General features: G+C 49.9%; 1 protein-coding gene across 2 annotated transcripts in view; it reads left to right on the forward strand.

Moving 5' to 3' along the window:
- The window catches only part of WBP2 (WW domain binding protein 2), a 73,017-nt gene that overhangs the window by 49,710 nt on the left and 4,741 nt on the right, over positions 1-18,566 (forward strand). The gene's annotated exons all lie outside the window — the stretch shown is intronic.

Consider the following 18,566-nt stretch of genomic DNA (forward strand, 5'->3'; position numbering starts at 1 on the left):
GCCCTCCCCGCTTACTCTGTCATTGGGAGGAGAAACACCGTTCCGCATCCCTCCATCGGGAGTTCTGCCTCAGCCATCGATGCCGATACGTCCATCGCCACCGGTCCAACCATCGGTGCCGATATGCCCGTTGGCGCCACCGAGCCATCCATCGATGCCTTTAATGCCTTCATTGGTGCCTCCAATTATTCCTTCGATTCCTTTGGAGCCTAGACCAGGACCCTCGGGTATCCCACCACCCCGTCCTCCTCTAGTTCCTAGAGGAGCAGGTGCTGATCCCTATGATACCTGGACTGATGATTCCTCCCCAGACACCGATGATTTGCCTTCACTACCTTCACCCACTGAAAGTAGAAAGCAGAGGACCTTTTCTTATAAATTTTGTGAAGGAAATGTCTGAATTGGTTCCCTTCCAATTACAGACTGAACAGGATGATAAGCATCAGATGATGGAGTTGTTACAATTCCTGGATGCTCCCAAGGAAATAACCTCCATCCCTATCCACCAGGTTCTTCTGGATCTCCTCAAGAAGAACTAGGAACATCCTGGCTCCATTGCTCCTGTCCACAGAAAAGCTGACACTACCTATTTGGTGCAGTCAGCTCCAGGTTTTCAGAAAACTCAATTGGGTCACCAATCTGTAGTGATAGAATCTGCACAGAAAAAAGCAAAGAGATCAAAGCCTCACACTTCTTTTCCCCCTGGCAAGGAACAGAAGTTTCTAGATGTCATTGGTCGCCGTGTCTTCCAAGGATCAATAATCATCTCCCGAATTGCCGCTTATCAGCTCTATATGACCCAATATAATAGGGTAATTTTCAAGCAGATACAAGACTTCACAGACTCCCTGCCTCAGCAATTTCAAGATCAGCTCCAAACCCTAGTAAACAAGGGTTTTGAGGCAGGCAAGCATGAGATCAGATCATCTTATGATATCTTTGACACTGCTACTAGGGTATCTGCAGCCGCTATTTCGGCAAGGAGATGAGCCTGGCTCAAGTCTTCCAACCTTCGCCTTGAGGTACAAGACAGGTTATCCGACCTACCCTGTGTAGGAGATAATCTGTTTGGCGAACAGATTCAACGGATGGTGGCGGAACTTAAGGACCATCATGAGACCCTAAGACAGCTCTCTCTGATGCCTTCTGACTACTCTTCAAAACAGCCCTTCCGAAAGGACTCTAAGTCATTCTTTCGCCCGAAGAAGTCCTACCCACCACCAACCAGATCCCGTTCCACAAGACCTTTTCAAAAAGCCCAGTCTCGTCAGACACGGAAACAAAAACCGCAAGCAGCTCCTCAACCAGGTCCTGCTTCAGGTTTTTGACTTCTACCTAGAGAGCAGCAGCCAGCTTCCATTCCCTCACATACCAGTGGGATATTGACTGTGCCACTTCAACAACATATGGCACTCAATCACCTCAGACCAATAGGTACTGGTGATAATTGCTCAGGGTTACCATCTGAACTTTCTCTCCGTGCCACCGGACTCCCCACCTCTACCAACGTGGAGAACATCCGATCACTCCAAACTTCTGGATCAGGAGGTCTCCCTCCTTCTCCAGTCCAAGGCAATAGAACCCGTACCCTACTCTCAGCACGGCCTAGGATTCTATTCCTGTTACTTTCTAATCCCAAAAAATTGGGAGGCATTCGTCCTATTCTGGACCTATGGGCCCTCAACAAGTACCTCCAGCGAAAGAAATTCAAAATGGTAACCTTAGGCTCGCTTCTTCCTCTTCTACAAAGAGGAGACTGGCTCTGCTCTCTAGAACTCCAGGACGCATACACTCATATTGCAATAACTCCATCTCATCGCAAATACCTGAGGTTTCTAGTAGGCCCCAAGCACTATCAGTACAAAGTGCTTCCATGCGGCCTAGCGTCTGCGCCACGAGTCTTCACAAAATGCCTCGTAGTAGTTGCAGCCTTCCTCAGGACTCAAGGTGTTCACGTCTACCCCTATCTAGACGATTGGTTAATCAGGGCTCCCACTCAGCAAGCTGCTCTGTCGTCCCTCAATCTAACCTTACACACTCTAATTTCATTAGGATTTCTCGTCAACTACGACAAATCCTACTTAATCCCATCTCAAACCTTGTCGTTCTTTGGAGCAGACTTGGACACCTTGCAGGCAAAGGCTTTTCTGCCTCGATAGCGAGCTCTCACCCTCGTGTCTCTTGCGCACCAGCTGCAGTCTCAGCACTCCGCGGCTGTACGCCACTTTCTCATCCTCCTGGGACACATGGTGTCCTCAGTTCAGGGCACACCAGTGGTCCGTTTGGCCATGAGAGGCACGCAGTGGACTCTAAGCATTCAGCCCCTGTCGACCATTGTCCACGTAACTGACTCACTCCGTCAGTCTCTTGCCTGGTGGAAAAATCAAATCAATCTCCTCCAAGGCTTGTCCTTTCAGGCTCCAGACCCTCAATTAACTCTCACCACCGATGCTTCCAACCTCGGCTGGGGAGCCCATGTGGCCAACCTGCAGACACAAGGATCTTGGTCTCCAGAGGAAGCCAAACACCAAATAAATTTCCTGGACTTCGAGCAATCAGATATGCTCTCAGGGCATTTCAGGATCACCTCTCAAATCAAGTTATCCTGATCCAGACGGACCACCAGTGGTACATCAACAAACAGGGAGGCAAGGGCTCCTTCCTTCTGTGTCAAGAAGCTGCACAGATATGGGCGGAAGCTCTCTCCCATTCGATGTACCTCAGGGCCACCTACTTGCTGGGAGTGGACAATGTGTTGGCAGACAAGCTGAGTTGCATCTTTCAACCGCATGAGTGGTCTCTCAACCCCTCAGTAGCGAACTCCATCTTTCAACAATGGGGATATCCTCAGATAGACCTCTTTGCGTCTCCTCAAAACTGCAAAGTAGAGAACTTCTGCTCTCTCATTCGCAGCAAACACTCTCAGCCCAGAGATGCATTCTCCCTCTCGTGGGCAACCGGTCTACTTTATGCATTCCCTCCACTTCCTCTTCTCTCGAAGACTCTCGTGAAGTTACGTCAGGACAAGGGAACCATGATCCTGCTAGCACCTCACTGGCCACGCCAAGTGTGGTTTCCAATACTTCAGGATCTCTCCATTCGCAGGCACATTCCCTTAGGAAAGGACCTGCTTCTGATCACTCAGAACGACGGGTGCCTCCACCACCCCAATCTTCAAGCCTTGTCCCTGAGGGCATGGATGTTGAAAGGTTAATCTTTCAGCCACTTAACCTTTCTGAACCAGTTTCCCGTGTCCTGATTGCTTCACGGAAGCCTTCCTCGAGAAAATCTTACTCTTACAAATGGAACAGGTTTACGTAATGGTGCTCTTCTCAGTCCCTTGACCCCTTTACCTGTCCAATCACGAAGTTTTTGGACTATCTCTGGCACTTATCAGAGTCAGGACTAAAAACTTCTTCCATCAGAATGCATGTCATTACGGTAGCCGCCTTCCATAAAGGTGTCATGGATGTACCCATATCAGTACAACCTCTTGTAACACGTTTTCTGAAGGGCTTGCTTCACCTCAAGCCTCCATTGCGTCCTCCGGCCCCTGCTTGGGACCTCAGTCAGGTTTTGGGTCGGCTCATGAAATCACCATTCGAGCATCTTCAATCCTGTGATCTTTGCTATCTCACATGGAAAGTGATTTTCCTTCTGGCAATCACTTCAGCTCGCAGAGTTAGTGAATTGCAGGCTCTAGTTACCTATCCGCCTTACACTAAACTTCTGCAGGACCGGGCAGTACTCCGCAATCCCCCTAAATTTTTGCCTAAGATAGTTTCGGACTTTCATCTCAATCAATCCATTATACTACCTACTTTTTTTCCCAGGCCCTATTCCAATCCATGAGAGCAGGCTCTGCAAACCCTTGACTGCAAACGGGCTCTAGCGTTCTACCTAGACCGTACAGCTGCCCACAGGAAAAGCACTCAATTGTTTGTCTCTTTCCATCCTATCAAATTGGGGCAGCCTGTGGTTAAACAGACTCTCTCCTCCTGGTTGGCGGACTGCATATCCTTTTGCTATCAGCAAGCGGGCATTCCACTTCAAGACTGTGTTAAAGCACACTCTGTGAAGGCCATGGCGACTTCAGTAGCACACCTACGATTGGTGCCGCTTCCTGACATTTGCAGGGCTGCCACCTGGAGTTCTCTCCATACTATTACAGCCCACTATTGCTTGGACAAAGCCGGAAGACAAGATTCCATCTTCGGCCAATCTGTCCTGCGTAACCTATTCACAACTTGACGTACCAACACCCTTCCGCCTGCCCGTTAGGGTTCAGGATGCCCTAGGCCAAATTCCACCCCAGTTGTTGTGCCTGTTGCACGTCTTGGGTACATTTGGTGCATACTCGGACATCCTCAGCTCGGTACTCACCCATATGTGAGGACTACCATCCTGCTTGTCCTGTGAGAAAGCAAATTTTGCTTACCTGTAACAGGTGTTCTCACAGGACAGCAGGATGTTAGTCCTCACGAAACTCGCCCTCCGCCCGCGGTGTTGGGTTCGTAACGTTTTCTTATTTTATTTTTCGGCACTACCTGTAGCTTTCAAACAAGATTGAAGGGGGACCCCTGCTGGCTGCAGGGTTAGTGCCATGTTGGGCATGCCCAGTAGGGACCAGTCAAAGTTCTGGAAACTTTGACAAAAGTGTTGATTGGGCTCCATCCTATGATGTCACCCATATGTGAAGACTAACATCCTGCTGTCCTGTGAGAGCACCTGTTACAGGTAAGCAACATTTGCTTTTTCAGTCAATACACAATAAGCTATGGAATTCATTGCCGGAGGATTTGATTAAGGCAGTTAGTGTAGCTGGGTTTAAAAAGGTTTGGATGAGTTCCTGGAGGAAAAGTCCATAATCTATTATTAACTAAGTAGACTTAGAAATAGCCACTACTTATAACTGCGCAATAGCAACATGTGATCTATTTACTGTTTGGAATCTTGCTAGGTACTTGTGACCTGCATTGGTCACTATTGGAAACAGTATACCAGGCTTGATGGACCCTTGGTCTGACCCAGAATAGCAATTCTCATGTTCTTAGGAAAATTTTCTTTTGGTGACATAAGGAGAGATCGGCTCCGGAGGTGAAAGTCTAGAGCTCCCTCCCCCCCCCCCCTCCATCGAGCAGGATCTGCAGCAAGAGACTTCCATAAGGGCAACGGTGGATTCGTTCCCTTCCCTCTCATTTCTCCCTCCCTTTGGATACTGGCCTCCTTGTACCTGCTCTTTTCTGATTTGGGCTGATATCCCTTTAATTTTGAGACTGTTTTTTTTTTTTTGCAGCAGCTGTAATAAAATAAAAAAGAAAAGAGAGGGGTCTTGCTACTTCAGTGGCTGAAGCCGAGGTAGTGAATGTAGTGACATCGGGGTCTGTTTCGGTTATTCTCCACGTCGGGTGAGTTGCTGAATTGGGAGGATTTTCTTCAGGCCACAGTTTCCCTTAAGGAAGAAGCATGGCCAGCAAGATGGCACTGCCTACAGTGCAGGGGAAAAATGCAGTCTGCACAGCAGCACGCTTTGGAAGGCACAGGCAGGCAGCGGAGCAAAACTATCTCACAATTGTTTGATGGCTAGGAGGGACCCCCCAGAGCCATGATTTCTTGCCCTCCGGGGGGGGGGGGGGGCGGAGGAGGGGGAGCCAAGTCCAGGATCGATGATGGGCTGCAACTTTCCTGGGAGCCTCAGAGCTCAGAAGGCATGGCAGCTATTTTACAGCCATGGGTTAGTAAGGGGGATTTTGGCCCTCCTCCCCCTCAGCCTGGAGAAGTGAATTGAGTCAGTAATAGGAGTTCTTAGATCAGCTTCTGCCCCAACATTTGAGGTATTCTCTCTGCCTTGGATAGTGATTTCTAAAGCTTTTTTAAAGACTTGCAGCTTTTGTGTATGGGGCAGGACACTCCTTCAGGGATGTCCCCAGCTCTTCCAAAGCCCTCTGATTCTTCTGCATTGCAGGGCAGAAAAAGAGCCAAAGCAGGGGAGGCCCAGAGGCTATCAGAGGAGGAGGTTTCTCCTTTGAAGGATTCATTGGTTGGGTTTAAGATCCCATGGTAGGATGGTGATCAGGACTTTGAGGAGAGTGAGTGATCTCTTGATAATGAGTAAGATGCTTCGATGTTGCTCCTCTTTTGTAAGGAGGAACTGTCCTCCCTGATTGTGCAATCCCTGCGCAAGTTGAATATTGGAGAGGACAAGGAGGAGTCTCCATATCTAAGCAGAATCTTATATTGGTCAGTATCCAGAAGTCATCCATGTTTTTTAACCCGGTTTCAAGCCATGAAGGATTTGATTGATTTGGAATGGGTGGCACCTGAAGCGAATTTTAAGGGTGGCCACTCGCTAGCTAAGCTCTGTCCTTTGGATCTTCAGGATTGTATGCCATAGTCTGCTCAGTAACCAAGAGGGCCACTGTTCCAATTGAGGGAAGAGCTGCTCTTAAAGATGCTCAGAATAGTGATATGTGTGCCTGAGTCTGAGACCAACATGAAGACTGTGATTGACCCAGAATCCTCTGCTGCCTTGGCCTGCTTGCAGTTCTGGCCATGTGAACCCTAAATACCCTATTGAGCCTGACCTGGAGAAATTCCAGGAGACGTCTGGACAGCAGTTGGAGCTGTCTAAGACTTATGATGGGTGGTCACAGGGTCACACTAAGCAGAAGGAAAGGATCAGAATCTCAGGCTAGGATTTCAACTACAGTGGCACTTGTGAAAACATCTTAAGCCATGAAAATTTCCCTCAGGCTGAAAAAATGACAGGACAAAGTACTAACAGAAGATTGATGTGAACACCAGCAAGTAGGCCCCAATTTGGGAAAATTTGGGAAAGGGATCAGGGCAACATAGGTCTAATTTATCTTCTTTTTGACATGAGAAACTGTGTATGTGATACTCCCATAGTTTCATGCAGTTCAGTGACTTATTGACTTCAGATTGATTATTTCACCTATAAAAGAAGAGATAGCTAATGTACAAACTGAGACAGAGAGTAGTACTTCTCATGAACATTTTGCCAGAGAACTGCTGCGACTCTACCTCCCAAGGATACTTGTATTGCTTACTGATATGCAATAAAAAATTGATATTTGTTTCTAAACATTTTGGTGTGGTATCCTGTGTCCGTGGAGAAGTGCCTTAAGCGTGTTTGGCGCTTAACAATAGGAAGATAGAATCTGTGCTTAAGCAGATCTTTGAGGCTGTTTGCATGGTTCTTGAGATCTCTGCTTGCTGCAGCATTATGGTAAGGTATGGTCTCCTTCTGACCCAGAAGGTACAAAAGGATTCTGGTGAGGATTCCTTCCATCTGGAACCAGGGCAGCGTACCTGGCAGATTTCTGTTTTGATTTGGTGTAGTCCTCAACAAGGGATGCATCTTGTGTATTGCTGCTCAGAGGCTCCGTTGGATGCACAATTGATCAGCAGACTCCTTCTCTAAGACTAATCTAACAAAACTCCTTTTTAAAGGCAGACATTTGTTTGGAAAGGAGTTGGAGAAGATGGCCAAGGCCTGGGGAAACTCCAAAGTGCTGAGACTCACAGAAAATAAAGTCAAGACTCCATCTTGGAGCTTTTTTTCTCATTGGGGTTTTAGGGACATAGCTGGGTGTTCAGAGGTCCAAATTCTATTCCTGATACCAGGCCTTTCGTCCCAAGAAGGGAAGTAAGAATTCTCTTGTCATGTTTCAGATGCTTTTCTATTTTCTTCATATTGTTCACTTGCAAAGAAGGTGGCAGTATAGTTAACTCTAGGAAAACTCATCGCTTTAAAGGCAGTAATACCTGTTCTGAAAGATCAGGAAGGCTTAGGCTTATTCTGGATCTGAAGAGAATCAACAAATTCTTAGAGGTGGCTCATTTCAGAATGGAAACTTTAAGATCTGTCATTATGGCAGTACAGAAGGGAGAATTCCTAACCTCCTTGGATTTAACGGAGGCTTATCTTCATATTCTGATAAGACAGGATCATCAGCGATTTTTTTTTTTTCAGTTCGTGGTTCTCAGCTGTCACTATCAGTTTCAAACCCTGCCTTTTAGGTTGGTCATGGCCCCAAAGAATTTTTCCAAAGTAATTGTGGAGGCAGCGTTGCAGAAGGAGGGCATTCAAGTTTATCCTAATCTGGATGATTGTTTGATAAAGGTGAAGTTGCTTAAAGAAATCATAATGGAAACCCAGAAGATGCTTCAGTTCTCCCAGGACAAACAGAATGGTAGCCCTCACAAATAGGTGACATCATCAGATGGAGCCCCATCACGGGACACTTTTGTCAAAGTTTCTAGAACTTTGACTGGCACACTGAGCATGCCCAGCATGCCACCAACCCCATGGCCAACCCCCTTTAGTCTCCTTTTTTCTGCGGAGCTGTTGCATCGCGGTTTGTGGAGCTCTGTTGAGAATTGTTTTTCTCGCGGAACAATTAGAAGTTTTTCTTCAGTTTTTCCCCGCTTTGGGGTGCCCCATTGTGAAGCAATTCCTCCGGTGCTTGGTATGTCTGTTTTCTCGTTGTTGTGGTCAGTTCCCAAGTGTCTACCTTCAGGTGGCCGACGGCCACTGACCGCACACCGCCTTTTTTCAATGGCAACCGGTTTTCGGAAGTGCCCTGAGTGTCCGCGGACTATGTCCATCACGGACCCACACAACATTTGTGTCCTGTGTCTTGGGCCTTACCACGATGTCCGTCAGTGTCCCATCTGTGCTCAGTTGACCCCCCCAACGGCTGATGTGCCTGCCTGGACAAGATGGAGCATTTGTTTGGTTCCAAGCAATCTGCTCCATCGACTCCTGTGGTAGGTACGTCGGGTGTCGAGGATCGATCTGACTAGGGACCATCGCACTCAGCACCCTGCCGCAATGATCACGGGGCAGGAGATTGCCCCTCACCGGCATTGGAGTGTTCAATAGCTTCGGGATCATCATCCTTGGTGCCGGAGAAGATCCGGGCCGAGCACCGTGGGAAGCACTGATATCGGCACTGATGTTCTTCACAGTCTGGTGCTGGCACTGGCATCGGCCTCGGCCGAACCCCTTCTGAAGAAACCCCGAGGAGAGGAGGCCCCGCCCTCCTCCAAGCCCGGGAGTCCAGGGCATTCCCCACAGATATCAGTGCCAGGTACCGAGCCTCCACGGACCCCTGTGGAGGCTCCGGTGACGCCTAGCCTGCCTTCTCCTCCTAGGTCGGTACTTTCCTCATCCACATTTAGAGAGGCGTTGGACTGCGTGGTTCAACAGGCAGCGCTAAATGTCTTTCAGGGCCTCCAGCAGCCACCAAAGCCGGCTCCCATACCAGCATCGGAACGGGTGCCCTCCATGCTGGTGCCCCTGCTAGAAAGGTTGGATGTGCTGCTTGGTGCCTTACCTGTCCACCACCGGTGCCTCCCCCCATCTTGATCCCGATTCCGGGATCCTCAGAGGAGGAGGAGGCAACGTCACGCTGGTCCTCATGGGCAGTGCCACCGATGCCAGATCACATTCCTGGGCCTCCTGGTGCCTCGGCATCTGCCACAGATCCCAGTGCCTTCGATGCTGGTGCTACCGTTGTCTGTTCCACTTCACCGACCATTGGTGCCTGTGCCCCGTACTTTGGCTTCTGGCCTCCCTCTTCGACCCGGACAATTCAGTGGTGAGGAGGAAGCCCCTTACAACCCATGGGAAGATGCTTCTTCCAACCACTCCTCAGAGGCCTCCAAGACCATTCTGTCGGAACCTTCTCCCCCGGACGAAGATGGTGCTCGCCTCCCAAAGACTTATCCTTCGCAAGCTTTGAGCAGGCAATGGCGGAAACCATTCCCTTCCAGCTTTTGACTGAAGAGGACACCCGCCACAAGATGTTGGAAGTCCTCCAATTCGTGGATGTCCCTAAAGGAAGGTGATGGCCATCCCCGTATATGAGGTCCTTTTAGACCTCTACTGGCTCTGGGAACACCCGGGTTCTGTGGCTCCAGTCAACAGAAAGACTGACGTTAACTATCTGGTGCAACATGCCTTAGGCTTCCAAAGGAGCCAGTTGCCTCACCAATCAGTGGTAGTAGAATCAGCCCAGAAGAAAGCCAAGAGGACCTGGCCACACTCCTCTGCACCTCTGGGGAAGGACCACAGAGCCTTAGACGCTCCAGGTAAAAGAGTTTTCCAGGGGTCCATGCTTATTGCTTGCATAGCGGCATACCAGTTGTACACGAATCAGTACAACTGGAACCTCTGGAGTTTGCCGAGAACCTACCACAACAATTTCAGGAAGGCCTAGAATCCATCCTCCAAAAAGGATTGGAAGCCGGGAAACATGAGGTGAGAACGGCCTGTAACGTCTTTGAGATGGCGTCAAGGGTCTCAGCGGCAGGCATTAGTGCCAGACGCTGGGCCCAGCTGAAAGCCTCCAGCCTTCGCCTGGAAGTTCAAAACAAACTGGCCGACCTTCCCTGTACAGGAGAAAACCTGTTTGGGGACAAAATCCAGGACACAGTGGCCCAACTCAGGGACCACCATGAGACCCTACATCAGTTGTCTACTATCACCTCTGACCCCTCTTCAGCGACTCACAGGGTGCCATGTAGGGATTCCAGTAAGCAGTTTTACAGGCAACGGAATACTGTCCTCCAGCGTCCTGTGCTCGTTCAGCTCAGGCTACTCAAAGAGGCAACCTTCGCCAACAAAGAGCGCCTAGGGCTCAACCAGCCCCCCAGCCAAGCCCTGCAGCTGGCTTTTGACTGGCATAGAGAGAGCAGAAACCTAACCCCTTTGCCCGCACCGTCCAACCCACCTGTGGGGGTCGTCTTTGCCTATTTGTGAACAACTAGTCCCCAATCACCACCGACCGATGGGTATTGTCCATCGTTGCATGAGGTTACTGCCTGAACCTTCTCAGATTTCCTCCAGACTCCCCACCCTCTCTGGCATGGAGCCTTGTAGAACACGCAACGACCCTCGAGTTAGAACTCTTGGCCCTGCTATGGTCCAGACCTGTGGAATCGGTTCCCTGGGCTCAGTGTGGTATTTTCTCATTCCAAAGAGAACAGGCGGCCTCCGTCCTATCCTCGACCTCCGGGCCTTAAACCCATTCCTCTGAAGAGAGCACTTCAAAATGGTTTCCTTGGGTACCCTACTTTCACTTCTGCATCAAGGGGACTGCCTCTGCTCTCTGGACCTACAGGACGCCTACGCGCACATTGCCAACTTTCTGCCTCATCGCAAGTATCTGCGCTTTGTAGTAAGCCACCGGCACTTCCAATACAGGGTTCTCCCCTTCGGGCTAGCTTCCGCACCCAGGGTCTTCACAAAGTGCCTGGCAGTGGTGGGAGCACATTTGCGCTGGAACGGGGTGCATGTATTCCCATATCTGGACGATTGGCTCATCAAGAGTTCTTCGAAAGAGGGAGCCCTTCAGTCCCTAAACGTGACATTGAGACTCCTCCAATCGTTGGGGTTCCTCGTAAACTACCCGAAATCCCAGCTGACTCCATCCTGGTGACTCAACTTCATCAGGGTGGATTTGGACACCATGGTAGCCAAGGCGTTCCTTCCCAATGAATGCATAGCCATCCTGACTGGGCTAGCCAGGTCCATCCGTCACCGGCAGACTGCATTGGCCCGCCTGCTCCTGAAGTTGCTGGATCACATGGCATCATCGGTACATGTCACCCCAATGGCCTGCCTGGCCATGAGGGTTACGCAATGGATCCTGCGGTCCCAGTGGCACCAAGCCTCTCAAGAACTCTCCACACTGGTCCAGATAACCAAACCACTCTGGCTCTCCCTCGCCTGGTGGGTGTGGGAATCCAACCTCAGCAAGGGACTTCCTTTTCAGCCCCCTGCTGCTCAGATGATCCTGACCATGGCTGCCTCCAACCTAGGCTGGGGCGCCCATGTCAACAGCCTCCACACGTAAGGGATGTGGTCGAAGCCCGAGGCGAGATGCCAAATAAACTTCCTGGAACCTCAAGCAATGCGCTATGCACTCTACGCATTCCAGGACTGCCTGGCCAACAGGGTCATCTTGATCCAGACGGACAACCAAGTGGCCATGTGATATGTGAACAAACGGGGGCACAGGCTCTTATCTCCTCTGCAAGAGGCGGCGCAGATTTGGGCCTGGGCCCTGTCACGTTCTATACTCCTATGGGCCATTTACCTGGCAGGGACCGAGAATATGGTGGCAGATCGCCTCAGTCAAATCTTCCACCCCCATGAGTGGTCCCTAAACCCATCAGTGATAGACACGATCTTCCGTCGGTGGGGTCAACCAGACGTAGATCTCTTTGCGTCCTTGGATAACCACAAGGTGGACTGCTTCTGCTCCCTGCACAAGGAAGGACAGAGACCAGCCATGGATACCTTCGCCCACTCCTGGAGTACGGGTCTCCTGTATGCATACACTCCGATTCCGTTCATAGGCAAGACTCTCGTGAAGCTACAACAGGACTGAGGCTCCATGATCCTCATAGCCCCGTATTGGCCACGTCAGGTCTGGTTTCCGATACTCTGCGACCTGTCTGTCCAGGAGCCCATTCGCCTGGGCACCTCGCCCGACCTCATCACGCAGGATCAGGGCAGGCTATGCCACCCGAACCTCCGGTCATTGGCTCTCGTGGCCTCGATGTTGAAAGGCTAGTACTGTAGTCCCTTAACCTTTTGGACAATGTCTCGCAAGTCCTCGTAGCTTCGCGTAAACCTTCCACACAGAAATCTTACCAAGCAAAGTGGAGGAGATTCTCATCCTGGTGCACGGAAAAGGGTCTTGACCCTTTCACTTGCCCCACATCTAGGCTTTTGGACTACCTCTGGCGCCTCTCGGAGTCTAGATTTCAGACTACCTCAGTCCGGGTACTTCTTGAGTGCCATCACCGCCTTCCACCGCGGAGTGGGCGACACTCCGGTCTCGGTGCAGGCCCTAGTGGGATGCTTCATGAGAGGCTTACTTCAACTGAAGCCTCCACTATGTCCTCCTGTTGCGGCCTGGGACCTCAACATAGTGCTGGCATGGCTCATGCACTCCTTTGAATTGAAACATCTAACCTGGAAGGTCATCTTCCTAGTGGCAGTTACTTCTGCTCGCAGAGTCAGTGAGCTGCAGGCCCTAATGACCTATCCGCCTTACACGAGGTTCTTCCATGACAGGGTGGTGCTGCGTACTCACCCTAAGTTCCTGCCTAAGGTGGTGACTGACTTTCACCTAAATCAGTCCATCGTGTTGCCCACCTTTTTCCCGAGGCCACACTCTCATCCAGGTGAGCGGGTTCTGCACATCTTGGACTGCAAGCATGCTCTTGCTTTTTATTTAGAGCACACCGCAGCCCACAGGCAGTCCACCCAACTCTTTGTCTCCTTTGACAAAAATAGACTTGGAGTTGTGGTGGGCAAGCAGACCCTGTCTAATTGGTTGGCTGATTGTATCGCTTTCTGTTATCAGGAAGCAGGCCTTCCGCTCGGGGCTGAGTGAAAGTGGACTCAGTAAGGGCCATGGCAGTGTCAGTGGCACATTTCCGAGCAGTCCCTATTGCCGAAAATTGTAAGGCCACGACCTGGAGTTTCCTCCACACCTTCGCAGTCCATTACTGTCTGGACAAGGACAGTTGACAGGACAGCGTCTTCTACCAGTCTGTCCTCCGTAACCTGTTTCCAATGTGAGAGCCCAACTCTTCCTACCTAGGGGCCCAGTATGAGGTTCAGACTGCCCCCGTTGTTGCCAGCAGCACCCCTGTTGTTGTGCCTGTTGCACGTTATTGGGTGCCTTTTGGCCCAATATGTTCTGGGGGCAGCCTACTGCTTGGTATTCACCCATCTGTGAGGACTACCATCCTGTTTGTCCTGGGAGAAAGCAGAGCTGCTTACCTGTAACAGGTGTTCTCCCAGGACAGCAGGATGTTAGTCCTCACGAAACCCGCCCGCCACCCCACGGAGTTGTGTGTTTGTTGTTTTATTTTTCGCTCGTATTTTTTCTGCTTTGAAACGAGACTGAAGGGGGACCCCTTGTGGCCAACGGGTTGGTGGCATTGCTGGGCATGCTCAGTGTGCCAGTCAAAGTTCTAGAAACTTTGACAAAAGTGTTCTGTGACAGGGCTCCATCTGATGATGTCACCCATCTGTGAGGACTAACTTCCTGCTGTCCTGGTAGAATACCTTTTACAGGTAACCAACTCTGCTTTCTTGCAGGAGCTGGGGTAGATTGTCAGTTTCCTCAAGAGCAATCTGTAGCCATTGCAGACGCTAGAGTACTTAGATGCCTGATTCAATACTAGAGTTGGATGGGTACAAATAATGGAGCCAAGGATTCAGAAATTATGTTGCCAGATTCAGGTGGTGTTGTTGGCCAGGAATGCAACAGTGTAGTCCTGTTTACAGCTTCTTGACTCGGTGGTGGCATTGGATCTAGTCCCGTGGGCAAGGGCTGACATATGTCCTCTTTAGAGGCCCTTGCTCTCCACATGGAACCCCCTGTCCTAAGACTATTCCAGATGACATCTGGTGCCAGAATCAATCAAAGTTAGTCTGCAGTGATGGTTAGATGGCAGCTGTTTGAAACGCAGAGTGGATCTGAAGGCCCCACATTGGGTGATGCTGATGTAAGATGCCAGTCTGACGGGCTGGGTGCCCCGATATGACTTTGGCCATTGGCACTATCTACCGGGAGGGGGGGCACCACCGCTCCTTTATGCTGTGGCTGAACAGCATAAAGACTTATCTGTCTAAATTCTAGCCGGATAAGTTGGGGGCATTTCTCGGGTGGGAAGTAGGCATTCCAGGAGGAGCAGAGTTAAGTTAATCGGCTAACTCTAGACATGCCTTAGGGCAGGTCTAAAGTTAGCCAGATAGACATATCCGGTTAACATTAAATTAGCCAGGTATATTCAGCGGCGCAGCTGAATATTGCTGCTCAGCGGCTGAATATTGACCTCCTAGTAGTTGGATTGGGGGCCCAAGATTGCAGGGACCTGAAGGGAGCACTGATGCATGGCCCCCAACCTCGGACTGCCACCACAATGACTTGAATAAATATAAGTTGGGAGGGGATATAAACTAAGGGGAAAAAAGAGCCCTGATAGTTGTGAATAAAGGCTCATTGCTTCAGGCTCCCTTTCTGGTTCTGATTGAGCTGGAAGCCCAAAGGAGCAGGAAGAAATTGCTAAGTCAAAAAAAAAATTAAAGCCCTGTACATTTAACAGAGTCTCCAAGCTCATGGTGTTGTATGTTACATTCAGGTGAGGGCGTACTTTATCACTTGGCCATAGGTGCGAAATGGCCCTGGCTATGGCTCTGAGGGTAATTCTCTGGCAGTGGTGACTATTTTCAAGGCTAGAAAATTTTCTACATCCTTAGCATATGCGTGAGTCTGAAGAATCTTTGATGCGCCAAGCATCAATCTTCAATGTACACTACAGAAAACGTTGGTCCCTCAGATGCTAGAATTTTTAAAGGAAGGTCTTGCTAAAGGGCTATCATTGGAACACCTTGAAGGTACAGGTGGCAGTTCTCTTGTGCTATATAGGGTATGAGTAATGCTATAGGTTTTTGTCATTGCATGCAGATGTCTCATTTTTTGAAAGGGGTAAAGCATATTAGACGTTTACTGTGGATTCTGGTTCTGTCGTGGGAGTTTAATTTGGTTTAACCTTCTTGGAATGATCACAGTTTGTGCTTCTCAAGTCTATATCATTAAAGCCACTTGTGTTGAAGAAGATATTTTTGGTGGCTATCTGTTCAATCAGAAAGATTTCAGAATTGCAAGTTCTTTTTTTAGGGAACTGTTCCTGTTGATTTCTAAGGATAAGGTCCAGAATCATACTGTACCTTCCTTTTTTTCCGAAGGTGGTTTGGATTTCCACTTCATCTAGTCATTCTTGTTGTCCTTTAGCAGTTAACAAGATCGTGAAGAGTATACTCTACTTTGCATCTTGATGTCCGCAGAATGCTGCAGTGGTATTTTAAGAGCACTGAGGGTTCCGGAGGTTGGATCATCTGTTATTTCTGTACAGAAGGGTGAGACAGCTTCTAAAGCAACAATAGCACATTGACCTAAGGATTTTATTATGGCAGCTTATATGGATGCTGGTTTTCTGCTACCTAGGCAGATATGGACTCATTCCATGAGAGCTCAGGCTATTTCTTGGGCAGAGTTGGTGTGTCCATTGGAGATGTGAAAAGTAGCAACTTGATCATCGCTGATACTTTTTCTAAGCATTACCACTTAGATCTCAGGACTAGAGAGGAAACCGCCCTTTGCTTTAGTGCTTCTGCTTGGGACTTCAGACGAGTCCTGCCCCATTAGGGAGTAGCTTGAGTACATCCCAATTGTCTGGACTGACCTGACTGGATGAGGAAGGAGGAGAAATTAATTCTTACCTGATAAATTTCCTTTCCTTTAGTCCAGTCAGGCCACTCCAGATCTTCCCCAAGCTGTCTGGCATTAGTGATTCTGTTTCTATCATTCTTTACATTGTTGAGGTTGTGTATAAGCAGAGTCCGATTACGAAAGAATTGTTTCAGCGCACCTTAGCAGGTGAGTGTTTTTCCTTCTAGTATAATATCAAGATATTTTTCATTTTGCATGCTTCTTTATTCTTCTGGATATCGGACGGTTTAAAAAAAAAGAGGTGTGGTTGTTAATTGTTTCACTTGAAGTTGTCCACTGTTTGTTGCACTGTGGATGTAAGGGAGCACGGGACAAGATGTACGCCCCTGTGGCGAGACAGTCCAAGTCTGGGAACTGGAGAACAAGGAACCTCTTACTGAACATGCACGCCCAGGTGAGACCATCAACGCAATGATGGTCTTTGAACAGTCCTCTGACCGTTCCAAGCCCTTTCAGACTGCCGCTGGGTAACGGAAAGGGCGGCAGGCCGGACAGAGGTCAAGGGCAGACGGAGACATCTGGCACAGGACAAGACTCAGACGTAGGAAGACGAAGACTCAGGCGTTGAGGTAGACTTGGAAGGAGTGCTGTGACGTCACGCGCCCTACACACCCCAGCTAGGATGGTCACGAACCACGATGAAGGCGAAGCAGCAATCAACTCAATTACATTAGAGTTCAAGATGGCAATGAGTACTGAAGAGAAGGCCTGGAAATCCAAGATTAAGGACGTCAGGACAGACGGATGAAGGTAGAAGCAGGCACAAGTACTCCAAAGACCCAGGCAGGATATGAGAAGAAGGATGAGGCTCAGAGGCGGAACTCAGAGCCAGGATGAAGCTCAGAGGCGGAACCTGGAGCCAGGATGAAGTTCAGAGATGAAACTCGGAGCTAAGGACACCAAGACGAAACCCAGTGCTGGGACAGTAAGAACCGGGGTCCTCAGCTGCTTGAACTGCGGCAGAGAAGGAGATCAACAGATGGGCAATAAGGATGAAGATCCAAGGACGAAACTCAGATGAGACGAGGGTGAAGATCCGAGACGAAAACTCTGATGAGATGAGGAACGAGATGACTCCTCAGCGCCGTCTGATGGAAGGACCCACCAGCACCCTACACACCCCAGCAAGGGTGGTCACGGACCACTGGACCACTACGTGCCCTACTCAACCCAGCCGGGCTGGTCACGGACCACGAGGGATGGGTCAGGATGGAGCTGAAAGACATCTGGACGAAGACATCAGGAAGAGACAGACACCTGGAACAGGTGAAGATGTCAAGACAGGAACGGAACTTCAGGAGAACATCTGGAACAACTTGGAGACAGGAACATCAGGGAACATCAAGACATCAGAGCAGAGACTGGAACATGGAACAATGATGAAGACATGGGATCCCACACGGAACAGAGTGCCTTAGAGAAGCTGGAAGACGTGGAGTCCTAAGGAGGACTTTCTCCTTGCAAAGGTAAAGGCTGAATGGCAATGAAGCCCTTTTGTAGGGCTGAAGGAGGAACTCTCACGATGACATCACTGATGGGCTACTCCCTCGCTGTCCCTTTAAAAAGGGAAGGAAGATGCGGCCTCGCTCCCTAGGAGGCAGGCAGGACGTGCAGGACATTGGAGAGCGGCCCTGCAGCGATGCTGAGGAACAGGAGCTGGAGCTGGGCCGTGCAGGCTCCGACGTGGAAGGTAGCTCCCTGCCGCTGAAGAATAGGCCTCAGGCCTGCCAGGAGACAGCGTGGATGGCGGCTCCTGCCGCGAAGGAACCTTGGAGATCCAGGCCCCTCCCCCGGAAGGATAAGGTAACTTCGGCGGCCTCTGGGCCGCATGGAACGCTGTCAGTGGCCTCCTGGCCCCCCGGGAACAGCAGCGCGGCTCTGGCCGTGCAGGGAGAGTGTCAGTGGCCTCCGGGCCGCGCAGGAAGTCACAGCGCGGCTCTAGATGCGAGAGAGTGCCCCAGCGCAGCTGGAGCCGCGTCGGCACGATGGCGACCTCCTGCCGCTGCAGGGAACCCCGGCGCGGCTCACAACACTGTTAGCTTGTTACAGAAATCATGGCAGGCTGGTGTCAGCACAAATACTTATAGTGACATCAGCAAGCCTGTTGATCTCTTTCTCTGTTTGCTGGTTTATGAGCATAAATACTTACTGGACTTGATATGTTTATTTCTGTAAATGCTCACATTGTTATAATGTTTCAAAATTGCTAAGAAAAATGTT

The sequence above is a fragment of the Rhinatrema bivittatum genome, chromosome 4 (genome assembly GCF_901001135.1).
Source record: "Rhinatrema bivittatum chromosome 4, aRhiBiv1.1, whole genome shotgun sequence".
Classification (NCBI taxonomy): domain Eukaryota; kingdom Metazoa; phylum Chordata; class Amphibia; order Gymnophiona; family Rhinatrematidae; genus Rhinatrema; species Rhinatrema bivittatum.